Genomic DNA, 14,906 nt, shown 5'->3' with positions numbered 1-14,906 from the left:
GAGAAATACAGTGTTTTTGGAATGAAAGCACTTAGACACACAGGAGACACGTATATTTCCTAAAGATCTCGAGTGACATTGCTGTCACAGTCCTTTCACGTACAAGTCATAAGGAACATTGTTATTTGGAAATGTTACTGCTGTTTCGATTTCCCTATACTAAATACATTGCTAGAACTATAGTTTTTGCTAAGGGAAAGCAAGCACTTAGATGAACAGTCAACACCTGTTTTTCTCAAACAACCTGAGTGACACTCAAGCCACAGCTCCCTTTTACATTCAAGTCATAAGGAACACTGTTAATCAGAAATTTACTCCTGTTTCATTTTCGCTATATTAAATACATTGCTAAAATTACAGTGTTTCCTAAGGGAAAGCAAGCAATTAGATGAACATGCGACACATGTTTTTCTTACACAACCTGAGTGACATTGGTGTCACAGTACTTTTATGTACAAGTCATAAGGAACACTGTTAAATAGGAAATGTTACTGCAGTTTCGTTTTCTAAATACATTGAGAAAATTACAGTGTTTGCTAAGGGAAAGCAAGCACTTAGATACACATTCGACACGTATTTTTCTTACACAACCTGAGTGACACTGATGTCAGAGCCCTTTTATGTACAAGTCATGAGGAACATTGTTAATAGGAAATGTTAATGCTGTTTCATTTTCCCTATGCTAAGTACATTGAGTGAACTACAGTTTTTGATAAGGGAAAGCAAGCAATTAGACGCAAAGGTGACACATGTTATTCTTAACCAACATGAGTGACACTCACGTCACAGCCCTTTTACATACAAGTCATAAGGAACATTGTTAATTGGAAATGTTGCTGCTGGTTCGTTTTCACTATACTAAATAGATTGCTGGAACTACTGTGGTTGCTAAGGGAAAGGAAGCAATCATGTGCACAGGCAACCTGTGGTTTTCTAAAACAACATGAATGACACCCATATCACAGTCATATTACCTACAAGTTAAAAGGAAGGGTGTTATACAGCAACTGTTATCACTATTTAGTTTTCTCACTCGTAAATATGTAGCTCAATGTATAGAGAAATTCATTCACAGCCCTTTAACTTACAAGGTATAAGGAATGGAGTTATGTAGCAACCATTCCTTTTGTTTCATTTTGCTATACTAAATACATTGCAAGAACTACAGTGAAAGCTAAGGGAAAGCAAGCAGTTAGATGCAGAGGCAGCATGTGTTTTTCTTAAAGAACCTGAGTGACATTGATTTCAGAGCCCTTTTATGTATTGTTGATTCTTTTTTGTTGTATACACTGCTAGCTCCACAGTGTTTTAGGGGGAAGCAAGAACTCAGACAAACAGGCGACATGTATTTGTCTTAAACAACCTGAGTGACATTCATGAAACAGGCCTTTTATGTAACTGACCCTAACCGTATTCCTAACCCTAACCCTAGCCCTCACCCTAACCTTAACTCTATCATTAGCCCTTACCATAGCTCCCACACTATACCTAAAAATAAGCCTAACTCTATTCCTAACTGTAACACTTACACTAACACTTAACCCTAAGCCAAACCCTGTCCTTAACCCTTACCTTTACCCTAAACCTAACTCTAATCCCTAAAGTAAAACCACACCTAATGCTAACCCTAACCCCATCCAACACTGCAACACTACCCCTAACCGTATCCCAACCATAACACCATCCCTCACACAAAACCTAACCCTATCACTAAACTGTAACATGACTAACATGTAACCCTATCACTAAGCCTAACACTTATCCTAACCCTAACTCTAACCCAAACCCTATCCCTAAACCTAAGCTTAACCCTAAACCTAACCTTAACCCTAAACCTAATCCTAATCCTAATCCTAACACTATCTGTAACTATCCTAACCCCAACTCTAACCCTATCTGTAAACCCCAACCAAAAGCTATCCCTAATCCTAACCCTAACTGTAACCCTAACCCTAAACTATCCCTAACCCTAACCCTGTCCCTAACCCTAATCCTAACTCTACACATATCTGTGACTCTAACTCTAAATCTAAACCTAAACATAAACATAAAACTATCCCTAACCCCAACACTAACCCTACTGTTACCCCTAGTCCTAAACCTAACTCTATCCCTAACCCTAACCCTAACCCTATCTCTAACCTTAACCCTAATGCTATCCCTGATGTTAATCCAAAATCTAACCCTAATTCTATGCCTAGCCCTAACCCAAACCGTATCCCTAGGCCTAACCCTAACCTAATCCCTAACTCTAACCCTAACCATAATCTTATCCCTAAATCTAACCCTAACCCTATCTTTATCCCTAACCCTCACCCTAAACAGAACCCTAAGCCTAATACAATCCCTAACCCTAACTTTAAACCTCTCCATAACTCTAAGCCTAACCCGAAACCTATCCATAACCCTAACCCCAACCCTATCCCTAAATTTATACATAGCCAAATCCCTAACCCTAACCCTAACCCTAACCCTGACCCTACTGTTAACAATAACCCTAACTCTATCTGTAAACCTAACCCTAGCCCTCTCCCTAAACCTAACAATAACTCTAACTCTTACCCTGTCCCTAACCTTAAACCTAAACGTAACCCTAACCCTATTGAAACCCATCTCTAACCCTAAATGACCCTAACACTAACCCTAAACCTAAACCAATCCCTGACCGTGGATGTACCTGTATCCCTAACCCTCTCCCTAACCAAACCCTAACCCTAACCCTCTGACCTTAATCCTAACCCTATTGCTAACCCTAACATTAACCCTCTCACCTTTCCTAACCTTAACACTAAACCTAACCCTAACACTAACCTGTCCCTAAACCTAACTCTAACCATATCCATAATCCTAACCGTAAACGTATCTGTAACACTATCACTAACCTTACCCCTCTACCTATACCTAACGCTAACACTAACACTAATACTAACTCTAACTCACACTAAACTTAACTCCAATCTTAACCCTATCCATAACCCTTAACCTAATCATATCTCTAACTCAAACCCTAACCCTAACCCTATCCTTAACCCTAAGCCTAACCCTAAACACAATCCTAACCCTAGCCCTACTCCTAACTCTAACCCTAACCCTAACCCTAACCAGTATCCTATCTTTAAACTTAAACCTAACTCGAACTCTAACCCTAACACTACACTTAACCCTATGTCTAACCTAAACCTAAATGTATCGGTAATTCTAACCCTCATCCTAATACTAACCCTAACTTTAACTCTAACACTAACCCTAACCTTATCCCAAAACTTAACCCTAACCCTAACCCTCACCCTAATCCTAAACCTATTCCTAACACTAACCATAGACCTAACTCTAACCCCATACCTAACCCTAACCATAACCGTATCACTAACCCACACCGTAACCCTAACCCGAAATATATCCCTAAACCTAACCTTAAACCTAAACCTAACCATAACCCTAACCCTCACCCTAATCATAACACTATCCCTAACCGTAAACCTAAACCTAACAATATCCCCAACCCTAACCCTAATGCTAATATTAAACCTAACTCTAAACTTAAACCTAAGCCTAAGCCTAACACCAAGCCTAACCCAAACCCTAATACTAACACTATCCCTAACACTAAGCATAACCCTATCCCTAACTCTAACCCTTACCCTATCCCTATCTCTAACGCTAACCTTAACCCTAGCCCTAACCATAACACTAACCCTAACTCTCACCCTTCCCCTATCCCTATCTCTAATGCTAACCTTAACCCTAGCCCTAACCATAACACTAACCCTAACCTATGGATAACCATAACCCTACTCCTATCCCTGACCCCTTCTCTAATCCTATACTTAACCCTATCCCTAAAACTAAACCTATCACTAATCCTAAAACTATTTCTAACCCTAACCCTAAACCTAACACACAAACTAACCTTATCCCTAACCCTAACCCAAACACTAACCATAGCCCTTATCCTGACACTATCCCAAACCCTGTCACTAAACCTAACCCTAAAGCTAACCCAAACCATAATCGTGGACCTAAACCTAACCCTAACCCTAACCCTAACCCTAACTCTAACCCTATAACTAACCCTAAACATAACCCAAACACTAACCTTTTCCTAACCCTCTAGCTAACCCTAACCATAACCCTAAACCTATCCCAAATTCCAAACCTAACTTTATATCTAACCCAAAACCTAACCCTAACCATAATCCTAACACTATCTGTATCACTAATCTTATATCAAGTCCTAACCCTAATCCTTAACCGAACCCTAACCGTATCCTTAATTCTAAGCCTAAACCTAATGCTATCCCTGACCCTAAACCTAACCTGATCCCTAACCCTAACCCTAACCCTATCACTAACTCTAACACTGACCCTATCACTTGCCCTAACCCTTACCCCAATTCTCACACTATCAATAACCCTAAACTAAAACCTAATATTATCCTAACCTAAACCTAACCCTAAACCTCAACCTATCCTGAAACGTGTCCCTAACCCTAAAGCAAATCTTACCTTTAACGCTAACACTGATTTTAACACTATCCATAATCCTAACCCTAACCCTAACCTGAACCTGAACCTCTTCCTTTACCTAATACTAACCCTAACCCTAATCCTAACACTATTCCTAGGCCTAAACCTAAACTTAATCTTATCCCTAACCCTAACTCTAACCCTAACCTGAACCCTAACCATAACCCTAAACCTAACACTATCCCTAAACCTAACTCTAACCTTAACTGTAACCGTAACTCAAACCCTATCCATAACACGGAAGTTAACCCTACCCCCCACCACTACCCCAACCCTAACACTAACCCTAAACCTTAACCCTAACCCTAAATTTCACCCTATACCTAACACTAACCCTAACCCTATCATTAAACATAATCCTAACCCTATCCCTAACCCTAACCATATAACCATTCCTAAACCTAAACTTAAACCTAACCCTAACTCTATCCAAAAACCTAAACTTAAGCCAATCCCTACCCCTAAGCCTAACCCTAACCCTATCCCTACGATAACCCTAATCCTAACCCTAATGCTACCTATATCCCTATCCTAACCCTAACCCTAACCCCAACACAAATCCTCACCCTAATCCTAACCCTAACACTAACCTTAAGAGTAACCCTAACCTTAACCCTAAACCCTGTCCCTAACAGTAATCCTAACCATAATCCTAAACGTAACCCTAACCCTATCTTTAAACCTAACCCTGATGATAACCCTAACCCTATCCTAACCCTAACACTAACCCTATCCTTAACCCTAACCCTAACCCTATCCCTAAATGGAACCATAACTCTCTCTCTAAACTTCAAACTAACCCTATCCCTAACCCTAACCCAACCCTTAACCTATCCCTAAAACTATCCTTAACCCAATCCATAAACCTAATCCTATCCATAACCCTAACCCTATCAATAATCCTAACACTAACTCTATCCTGAAGTCTAACCCTATCCCTATTCCTAACCTTAACACTAACTCTAACCCTAAACGTAACACTAATATTAACACTAACCCTAACCCGAATCCTAACCTATACCTAAACCTTTCCTATACCTTTGGCTAAACCAAAGTCTAATGCTAACCCAAATCCTAATCCTATCACTAATCCTAACCCTAACCTAAACCCTAAGTATAACTCTAATGCTAACTCTAACCCTCTCTTTATCCCTAACCCTACCCCTAACCCTATCTCTAACACTAACCCTCACCTTAACCATAAACCTAACATGAAATCGATCCCTAATCCTAAACCTAACAATAACCCTAATTCTAAACCAAATGCTAACCTTAACTGTAACCGTATCTCTAACCCTTACCCTAAACTTATCGCTAACCCTAAACTTAACTCTAACCATGAGTCTAACTCTACTCCTAACCCTAACTCTAGCCCTAAACCTAACATAACAAAATCCCTAACCCTAACCCTAACCCTAACCCTAACAGTATACCTAACTCTAAACCTAACCCTATTGCTAACCCTAACCCTATCACAAAACCTAAAACTGACCCTATCACTTGCCCTAACCCTAACCCTAATTCTCACACTATCCCTAACACTAAACTTAACCTAACAATACCCCTAACCCTAAACCTAACCTTAACCCTAACCCTAACCCTAAACCTCAACCTACCCTGAAATATATCCCTAAACTTAAACTGAATCTTAGCTTTAACCCTAACACTAATTCTAACATTATCCCTAATCCTAACACTAAACCTAAACCTAGCCCTATACCTAATTCCAACCCTAACACTAACTCTAATCCTAACACTATTCCTAGACCTAAACCTAAACCTAATCCTATCTCTAAACCTAACACTAACTCTAACACTATCGCGAACCCTAACCATATCCTTAAACCTAAACCTAACCCTTACACTATACTTAAACCTAACTCTAACCTTAACCATAACCGTAACTCAAACTTTATCCATAACACTAAAGTTAACCCTACGCCTACCACTAACACTAACCCTAACACTTAACCCGCACCCTAAATTTCACCCTATACTGAACCCTACCCCTTTCATTAAACCTAATCCTAACCCTATCCCTAACCCTAACCCTAACCCCATAACCATTCCAAAACCTAAACTTAAACCTGACCCTAACTCTATACAAAAACTTAACCTTAACTCTGTCCCTATCCCTAAGCCTAACCCTAATGCTATCCCTAAGCTAAACCTAGCCCAAACCTAACCCTTTACCCAAGCATACCACATACAGTATCCCTAAACCTAAGGCTAATCTTAACCCTAATCCTAACCCTATCCCTGTCTCTAACCCTATCCCTAACCATAATCCGAACACTAACCATAACCCTAATCCTTACACTAACCCTATTCTTAATACTAAATCTGATCATATCCCTAACCCTATCACTAACCATTAACTCTAACCCTAACCGTAACCCTAACCATAATCCTAACCCTAACCATAACCCTATTCTTAAACCTAACACTAACTGTATCCCTATCACTACCTCTAACCCTAAACCAAAATTCTTTCCCTTATAGTAACCCTAAGCCTACCCTTAACCCTAACTTTAACCCTAACCCTAACCCTAAACCAGACCCCATCCCTAACTCTAACCCTAGCAAAAACCCTAACCATAAGCCTAACCCTAATCCTACCTTAACCATAACCCCAACCCTATACCTAAACCTAACCCTAAACCTATCCCTCTCCTTAAACCTAACCCTAACCCTAATCTGATCCCTAAAACTTAACCTAATGCTAAACCTACATGAACCCCTAACCCTATCCCAAAACCTAACACTTTCCCTAACCCTAGCCCTATGCCTAACCCTAACCCTAACCGTAACCGTATCCTTAACCCTAACCCTAATAATAACCGTAACCTTAATGCTATCCTTAACCCTAGCCCTAAACTTAAGCCGAACCCTAAATCTAAAAATAATGCCAATTGTATCTATAAATCTAACTCTAACTGTAACCCTAAACCTAACCCTAACCCCATCCCAAACCCTAACCCTAATGCTAACCCAATCCCCAACCCTTAAACTAACAGTAACCCTAACCTTAAAAATAATCCTAACACCAACCCTGATCCTAACCCTTAACCCTAAACCTGACCCTATCCCTAACCCTAACCCTAACCCTAACCCTACCCTTACCCCTAACCCTAAACCACTACCTAAACCTATTGGTAATCTAAGCCTAACCATAACCCGATCCCTAAACCTAAACCTAAGCCTAACTTAAACACCAAAATCTAGTCGTTACCCTAATCCTAGCCCTATCTCTACCCCAAACCTAACCCTAAACCTTGCCCTGTCCCTAACCCAAAACCTAACCCTAACCCTATTCTTAACCATAACTCTTACCCTATCCATAAACCTGAACCTTACCCTAAGCCTATCCCTAACCTTAAGCCTAACCCTATCCCTAACACTAACCCTAACCTCAAGCCAAACCCTAAACCTAAGCCCAATGCTAATATTAGCCCTAACGCTAACGCTATCCTCAACACTAAGCCTAACCCCAAACCTAACCTTATCCCAAACCCCAAACCTAGCACTTAACCCTAACCATAACCCTATCCATAAATCTAAAACGAACCCTATCCCTAAACCTAACACTAACACTAGCCTATCACTATCCCTAACCCTAGCCCTATCCCTAACCCTAACCCTAACCATCTCCCTAATCCTAACCCTAACCTAGCCCATCCCTAAACCTAACCCTAAACCTATCCTGATCCCTAAACCTAACCCTAACCCTAATCCTAACACAAACCTTAACTTTACCCCAAAACGTAACCCTTATCCTAACCCCAGCCATATCTCTAACCCTAACCTGAATGCTAAACCTAAACCTAACCCTATCCCTAACACTAACACTAACCCTAACCCTAACCCTAACCCTATTCCTAATCCTAACCCTTACCCTATACCTAACCCTAGCCATATATTAACCTTATCCCTAAACCTAACCCTAAACCTATCCCTAAACCTAACCTTATTCCTGAGCCAAAACCTAAAGCTAACTCAAGTGCTAATCATATCCTTAATGCTAACACAATCTGTAACCCTAATCCTAAATCTAAACCAAACACTATACAGAACCCTAATCCTAACCCTAACACTATATCTAACCCTTACCCTAAACCTATCCCTAACTCTAACCCTATCCCTAAACCTAACCCTAACCCAAACCCTAACCCTAACCCTAATCCTAACCCAACTCTAACCCTAACTGTAACCCTTATGCTAACCCTAACTCTAACCTTAACCCTGTACATAACCCTAACCCTAACCTAATCCTAAATCTATCCCTAACCCTAACCCTAATGCTAGTCTTAACCCTAACTGATCCCTAAACCTAAATCTAATCCTAAACCTAACTCAAACCCTATGCCTAACTCAAAACATAACCCTTACCCTAATCCTATCCCTATCCCTAGCACTAACCGTAACCCTAAACCTTATGCTGTCCTTAACCCTAACCCTAAGTGTAACCCTACTCCTAACCTTAACCCACCCGATCCTCAAACCTAACCCTAAACCTAAAAGAAACCTAATCGTACCCATAAACCTAGCACTAGCCATAATCCTAAACCTAACCATAACTCTAACCCAAACCATACCCCTAAACACAATGCTAACTGGAGCCACAACCCTAACCCTATACACAAACCTAACCCTAACTCAATCCTAAACCTATCCCTAACCCTAACCCTAACCTTAACCCTAACCAGTCCCTAACCCTAAACCTAACCCTAACCCAAACCTATACCTAACCCAAAACCTAACCCTTACCCTAATCCTAGCCCTATCCCTAACACTAACCCTAACCCTAAACTTTACACTGTCCCTAATCTTAACACTAACCCTATTCCTAACCCTAAATCTTACACTATCCCTAACACCCACCTAACCCTAACCCAAACACTGTCACTAACACTAACCTAATCCTAAGTCTAACCTTAAACTTACCCCAAATGCTAATTGCATCCCTAATGCTAACCCTATTCGTAAAACAATTTCTAAGCCGAAACCAAATGCTAATCCTGAATCTAATCCCAACCCTTTCCCTAACTCTTACCTAAATCCATCCTTAAACCTGATCCTAAACCTAACCAAAATGGTGATCATATCCCTAACAGTAATCCTATCCATAAACCTAAACCTAACACTAACCCAATCCCCAACCCTCAGCTGAACCCAAACCTATCCTGAACCCTAACCCAAATCCTAACCCTTACCGTAACCTAACCTTATCCCTATCCCAACCCTAAACCTAACCCTATTCCTAAAACTAATTCTAATCCTTATATTAATACCTACCCTAATCCTAACCGTAACAGTTAAAATAACCCTAACCCGTTCCCTATCCCCAACACTAAACCTAAACTTAAGCCAAACACTAAAACTACCTCAAATGCTAATCGTATCCTTAACACTAACCCTATCCCTAACTCTAACCCTAATCCTATCCCTAAACATAAAATTAACCCTAACCCTACTGTATCCTTAACCCCGAACCTAACCCTAACCCTAAACCTAAACGTATCTCAAACCCTAACCCTTACCCTATACCTCACCCTAACCTTAACACTAACCCTATCCCTCTACCATACACTAACCTTAACCCAAACTCTATCCCTAACCCTAAACCTAAACATAACCCATTCCATAATCCTAACTCAAAATTTAACACTTACCCTAACCCTAACCCTAAATATCACCCTGTGCCACCCCAAAACCTAACCCTAATCAGAACTCTAACTCTAACCCTATTCTTAATTCTAACACTAACCCTAATGCTAACGCTTTCCCTAACACTAACCGTAACCCTAAAGCTGTCCCTACTCCTATCCCTAACCCTATTCCTAACCCTTACCCAAACCTAACCCTAATCCTATACCTAACCCTTCCCTAAAACTAAGCCTAAACCTAACCCTATCCCTAAACCTAACACTAACACTAACCATAACCATAATAAAACTCTATCCCTAACCCTAACACTATCTCTAACCCTAAACCTTTCCATAATACTAACACTAACTCTAACCCTAAACCTAACCCAAAGTTTAACCCTAACATATTCCTAACCCTATCCCTAACCCTAAACCTAACTCTATCCCTAAACCTAAGTCTAACCCTAACCCTAACCCTAAAATTAGCACTATCTGTAACTCTAACCCTAACCATAACTAACCCAAACCCTATCCCTAACCCTAACGCTAACACTAACCCTAACCTTATCCCTATCTCTAACCCTAATTCTAATCCTAAACCTAACTGTAATCCTAACACTAAATCTAACCCTAACTCTAACCCAAACCCTAACCCTAACCTATTCCTAACCCTATCCCTAACCCTAAACCTAACCCTAACCTTAACCTTATCCCTAAACCTAATCCTAAACCTAAAAGAAACCCTAATTGTATCACTAAACCTAGTGCTATCCGTAGCCCTAACACTAAATGCAACTCTAACCCAAAACATATCTAACCCAAACCATACTTAATGCTAATCCAAGCACTATATGTAAACCCAGACCTAACACTACCTCTAACTTTAGCCCTAAACTGAAATCTAACACTAACTGTTGCCCTTAACGTAAACCTAACCAACCCTAACCCTAACCCTAACCCTAACCTTTGCGCTAGACCTAAACCTTAAACTAACCCAAACCCTAATCCTAAACCTAATCCTAAACCCTAGTGTAAACATAACACTAAACATAATACTAATGCTAATTCTAACCCTAACTCTAATCTTAATTCTAAATATAAACCCTGACCCGAACTGCACCCTAACCCAAACCCTAGACCTAACACTACCTGCAATGTGAATCCTAGCACTAGCCCTAACACTAATCCTAAATCTAGTTTTAATTCTAACTTTAATCATAACTCCTAAACTAACCTGAGAACTAACTTATACCTAACACTAATATTATCTTTGAGCTTACCCTACCCCTAATACAAGTCCTCGTTATAAAGCTGACAGTAACTAGCCTAACCCTAACTCTAAACCTACCCCTATATTTGACCCTAAATCTAGGCCTAAGCCTAATCCTCACACTAAATTTAACAGTAGGCCTCAGCCTAACACTACATCTAAATCAAAACCTAAACCTAACCACAGTTAACCATGACCGTAACACAAGGCCTAACACAAAACCTAAACCTTAACCTAGGCCTAACTCTGCAAGTAATTCTAGCTATAATCATACATTTTAACCTATGACTAACCTAACCCTAAAGATAAACCTGTATATAACGCTAAACATAAGCTTACTTTCCTCACCCTAACCCACACTGTAACTTTATCCCTAATCCAAACCAAAACCTAACCATAATCATAAAGGTAACTGTGACTCTAACACTAGGCCTATCACAATTCCTTACGATAAACCTAAGCCTAACCCTTCAAGTAATCCTAGCCATAACCCTGCCATTAACCCTAAGCCTAAACCTAATACTAAAGCTAAACCTTAACCTAAAATTACCCTAAACATACCCCTAGCCCTAACCCTAACCCAACCGTTAACTTTTTCCGTGATCCTAACCTTAAACATAACCCTAAACGTCACCCTTATGCAAACCCTAAATGTAAGCCTAAACCCAAGCCGTACCCTACATGTAACCCTACCCCTAAGACTAAACCCAATTCACACTCTAAACAAAACCCTAGACCCAACTTTAAACCTAAGCCTAAAGCTAACTCTAGCCCTAAACCAAACCCTGAACTTTGATGTAATGAGAAATGTAAACTATACCAAAGCCTAAACCTATATATATCCTTAATGTAATCCTACCACTAAACCTTAATCTAATCATAATTCTAAATATAGCCCTAGATGCATACCTAACCCTAACTTCAGCCCTATTCCCAAAACTAGCACTAACACTAACCTTAACCTAATGCTAACCCTCACACTAAAACTAAACCTAATCCTAACCATACATGTAACTCTAGACCTAGACCTAGACATGTTGCTCTAGACCTAAACCTAACACTAACCTTAATATTAATTTTTGAGCTAACCCTAACCCTAGCCCTAGCCATATACCTAACCCCAACCCTAGCTTTAACGCTAATGCTAATCATAACCTTAACCATAATCCCGGCTCTAACACTAATGCTAATCCTAACTCTATATGTAACCCTAGATATAACCATACCTCTAACACTAAACCTCAAACTAACCCTAACACTACCCATAGCCTAGCACTAAACCTAACCCTACCCTTAGCCCTAACCACAACCCTGGACCTATCCCTAAACCTAAACCTAACCCTAACCCTAAATCTAATTGTAAATCCTCATGTGAACCTAACACTAAATATAACACTAAGCATTACAGTAATACTAATTCTAACACTAAGCCTAATCTTAATTCTAAATATAAACCCTGACCCAAGCTGTACCCTAACCCTAATCCCAGACCTTAAACTACAGGTAAACAGAATCCAAGCAATAGACCTAATGCTAATATAGAACTAGCCTTAATCTTAACCCTAATCATAACTCCAAAGGTAACTTGAAACCTAACCCTAATATTATCCTTTGACCTTATGTTAACCATAACACTAGCCCTAGTCATAAAGCTGACACTAATTGTAGCCTAGTCCTAAACACAAACGTAATTCTAACCGTAAATCTAGCCCTGTATGTGATCATAAACCTAGGACTAAGCCTAATAATAACCCTAAACCTAACAGTACACCTAATCCTAAACCTAACCTTAACCCTAACCTAAAGGTAACCATGATCCAAACAGTAAGCCTAACACAAATCCTAAACCTAAACTTAATCTGAATACTACCATAATCCTAGCCATGACCCTACTTTGAAACCTAAGCCTAACCCTAACCCTGAAGCTAAACCTTAACCTAACGCTAACCCTAACATAACCCTTGGCCTAAGCCAAACCTGCACTGTAACCTTATCCCTAATCTTAACTCTAAAACTAAAGCTAAACCTAGACATAACCCTAACACGAAGCCTAATGCTAACCCTATCTCTAAACCTAAACTTAAGCTGATATGTAACCCTATCATTAACCCGAACATCAACCCTAATCCTAAACAAAACCCTAGACCCAAACCCTAAACCTAATTCTAAAGCTAACCCTAGCCCTAAGTCGAAGCCTGAATGTAGCCCTAACTGCAAATGTAAACCTACACCTAAACCTAACCCTATAAATGACACTAAATGTAACCCTATCACTAAACCTTAATCTAAACCTAACCCTATATATAACCATACACTCAAACTTAACCCTTACCACAAACCCAGCACTAGCCCAAAAACTAACACTAAACCTAACTGTAACTCTAGACCTAACCTTGACTCTAACCCTAATATTAATTTTTGAACTAACCCTATCCCTAGCCCTAGCCAAATCCTAAACCCAAACTGGGCTTTAACACTAACACTAATCCTAACCCTAGCCATAATCTTAGCTCTAACAATGATGCTAATCTTCACTCTATATGTAAACCTAGACCTAAGAATACCTCTAACTGTAACCCTAAACCTAACCTTAACACTAACATTAGCCTAGACCTATACCTAACCCTAACTGTAGCACTAAAACTAACCCTAAACCTAATGCCAAACCTAACACTGACTCTAACCCTAGCCCTCGCCCTAAACCTGTAAATAACCCTAACCCTACACCTAACCGTAAACTATAATGTAAATCTAACTTTAAACATAACACTCAACATAACACTGAACAAAACAATAATACTAATTCTAATCCTGACTCTAATCTTAATTCTAAATATAAAACCAGACGCAGACCATACCCTAAACCTAAGCCTAGACCTAACACTACACATAGCTCAAATCCTAGTGCTAGCCTTACCACTAACTCTCACAATACCTCTAGTCATAAAGCTGACTCTAACCATACATATCCCTAACCATAAACCTAATTCTTACTGTAAACCTACCCCTATACATAACTCTACACCTAGGTCTAAGAGTACTCCTAAAACTAAACCTAATAGTAGTCCTAATCCTAATCCTAAACCTAACACTATACCCAATCCTAAGCCTAACCCTAACCTGAACCCTAGGCCTAACTAAGCCTAATCCTACATGTAACCCTATCCCTAAGCTTAATCCCAATCCTAATCCTGAACAAAACCCTAGACGCAACCTAAACCTAACCCTAATGTGAAATCTTACCTTAATCCAAAACCTGAATTTAGCCCTAAGCCTAAAGGTAAACCTAAGCCTTAGACTAAGACTGTTGGAACTAAATGTAACCCTACCACTAAATGTTATTCTAATCCTATCTTTAAATATAACCCTAGATGTAAACATAACCCTAACCTAACCCTAACCCTAATCCTAGCCTTAGCCCTAAACCTAAAACTAACCTTAATGCTAAACCTAATCCCAAA

Source organism: Nannospalax galili, unplaced genomic scaffold (genome assembly GCF_000622305.1).
Source record: "Nannospalax galili isolate Female #2095 unplaced genomic scaffold, S.galili_v1.0 scaffold1774, whole genome shotgun sequence".
Classification (NCBI taxonomy): Eukaryota; Metazoa; Chordata; class Mammalia; order Rodentia; family Spalacidae; genus Nannospalax; species Nannospalax galili.
This window is presented reverse-complemented; position numbering follows the sequence as displayed.